Here is a 3,138-nt window from a genome sequence, read left to right on the forward strand (position 1 = left end):
ATGGGAAGGAAAAAAAGTTCTGATTTCTGTGGCAAAAAGCTTTGCTTTTTTCCAAGATTAATGAATGTGGCTGAAGCCTATGGAGGAGTGCTTACTGGGTCTCGGAATCTATGTGCATATCCCATTTCCAGAAAGGCAGTTTAAGTTGTGCCCATACCATTCTAGCTGGAGGTGCCCCTGTTCATTGCAAGAGAGTTGGACAAGATGATCTGTAAGGTCCCTTCCAAGTCTAGCAGTTCTATGATTCTGATTTTCCTAACATCTTTCTTAACTAATATCAAGATGGAGAACAAGTTTTCCTTGAGAAGAAATGGAGATTGGTTTTCACGACATGCCCTTTCTTAGTTTGGAGGCTGTTGCTGTTAACACCTCAATCACCTCTTACTGTGCTGCTCCTTGGCATGCAGGTCCTGAGCCCCCGTGTGCAGGAAGCAGTTACTTCTGCAGTACCAGAGATATCGTATTTGAAATAATAAAGGCTGTTAGGCATTAAGGAGGAAGAGAAGATTTTTTTCTGAGAACATTTATTCCCCTCATCTCAGTGGTAATTTTTTTTTTCTTATAGGTGAAAATCCTCATAAAAAGGACCATATATTAACAGTTCTGTATCTTAAGTGCCTGTTATCTTGCTTATACTTAAGTGATGCCAGGAACTTTCATTATTTCTAAGGCCTCCCCTGCTGTGAAGCAGTTAATTTTGACATTGTCAGAGAGGTGACAACCCCTCTGAGCAATGAAAGACTTTTGATTCACTGAAGCAATGGCATTACTTCACTACACAGCAGCAAAGTGCGACTCTCAGGGTGAGGCACATTTAACACAGCAGGAGCTCTTGATGGGATATTGGTTGGAAAAACTGTTTGCGTTGCCTATAGGGGAAAGGGATTTGGGAAAAGTGAGGAGCATTAGGCAGCTTGTTACGTTCTGCCCCTTAGCACTTTTGTTCCTAAGACCTTGAGATGCAGTAACTGTTGATTATTAAATACAAATATGTCAAATTTCTTCTCATTGTTCTACAATCACTACAATTTTACTAACACGTTTTCCTCATAATTCAGTTTCATTTTTAGTAACCTCTATCAGTTTGTGATATCATCATAGAATCACAGAAAGGCTTGGGCTGGGAGGGGACCTCAAAGACCACCCAGTTCCAGCCCCCTGCCTTGGGCAGGGCTGCCACCCACCAGCTCAGGCTCCCCAGGGTCCCATCCATCCTGGCCTTGAGTGGCTTCAGGGACGGGGCACCCACAGCTTCTCTTAGGAGCCTGTGGCTGTGCTTCACTACCATTTCAGTAAAAACTTTCTTCCCAGCATCTAACTTAAATCTATCCTCCTTTAGTTTAAATGCATTCCTCCTTGTCCTATCACTATCAGACTATGAAAAGTCAATCCCCCTCCTGCTTGTACGGTCCCTTCAAGTACTGGAAGGTGAGGTCTTGCCAGAGCCTTCTCCTTTCCAAGCTAAAAAAGCCCAACTCCCTCAGCCTTACTTCATAGGAGAGGTACTCCAGAACTTTGACAATCTCTGTGGTCCTTCTCTGGGCCCATGATATAAGAGTGTCTGTTGACTGTACAGAGGACTGTTTTGAGAATACTTATGAAAATGCCTTTCAAGTCTGAGGGTTTACAAAAAGCTTGTTTTCTCCCTGTTAATGAGACAAATAGTTTTCACAGAATCGTGGAATGATTAAGGTTGGAAAAAATGACTAAGATGATCTAGTCCAACCATTATCTACCTTGCTATCTAATGTATTCCTCCTATTTTGTTTTTCAGAGTTTTGAATGGAGAGCATATTTTGGTGGCTCTGGGCTTTTTTTGTGCCACAGTTCAGCCTGGTTCAGCATAGTTGCAGCATAAGGGGGTGAAGGGACCCATGGACCAATGCGCCGGGACGTGGGGGAAGGGAAAAGGTAGGGAGATGGGCCTAGATGTGAAAAATAGTGGCTACAAACTAAGGGGAAAAAAAATTAGTTTGCTTAATATAATAAAGGAATGAGAGATAATACAATGTAATACAATACGATTGAAATTGGAGCTAATACATCAAATAAAATGAGAAAGAGAAAGCTTCTGAAACAGAAGTCCTTACTCTAATGCTGTTGGTGAAATGGCCAGGTGGCACAGAGAGCAAAGAGGCAGTCTCATGACTCCCAGTTTTATCCTTCCCTTTGAATGGAAAATGGAAATGAAAAAACGAATTCTTCTGGCAGTTGTAGTTCATCTCTTCTGAGGCAAAGAGACCAGAAATATCAACAGAGCCACAGCATTAACTCTTTAACTCCCAGTACACTGTGTTATGTTATGATGTGGAATACCAATCAAAAATCATGAAACCATGACATTTTGATAGAAATTAGAGATTTGCAAGCAGTCCACATCCATCCTGTTCTGGGGTGTTCCTGAGACACCTGCACTGTTCTGGCAGACAAAATTTGAGTACCTCTGTAGACAGCTCTACAATTACAAAGGACATTTGCCTAACAGAGTGTCGCTCATTGCGCTACCAAAGCTGTCTGAGTTTCACACAAGTTCAGTATTCACTCTAGGATCATCTAGTCCAACCATCAGCCCATCCCCACTATGCCTGCTCACCCATATCCCTCAATGCCACATACACATGTTTCTTGAACACCTACAGGAATAGTGACTCCTCCACTTCTTGAGCAGCCTGTCCCAGTGCCTCATCACTCTCAAGTCCTCCATAGCATTTGTGCTCAGCAAAATAAGCACAGAAACAAGCAGTGGTGACAATACATAAAGGACTGATGCAGTGCTCATAAGAAAGACAGAAAAATGAAAACAAGCAAGAGGAGCAGTGACAGCCAGACCTGGTGAGAGGTTTCAGTTGAAATGCCTGGATACTGGACATAGAACACTGGCACATCTGTTTACACATCTCTGTCTTTTACAAGAGAAAACCATATTTCTCAATGTCCGACTGCCTTCTCTGATCACATCTCATTTCTATAAAGCTGTTGCTAATGTTCTGTTTGCTCCTGGCATTATTAAAAACTCTAGAAATCTTTTGAAGTTTCAATAGTGCCACATGGCATCAGTCTGAAAAATGGATACATTTCTACAAAATGAAAGGTACAAACTCAGATTAAAGAAGAAAAACTGAGAAGTTACAATTGTTT

The sequence above is a fragment of the Meleagris gallopavo genome, chromosome 6 (genome assembly GCF_000146605.3).
Source record: "Meleagris gallopavo isolate NT-WF06-2002-E0010 breed Aviagen turkey brand Nicholas breeding stock chromosome 6, Turkey_5.1, whole genome shotgun sequence".
Taxonomy (NCBI): domain Eukaryota; kingdom Metazoa; phylum Chordata; class Aves; order Galliformes; family Phasianidae; genus Meleagris; species Meleagris gallopavo.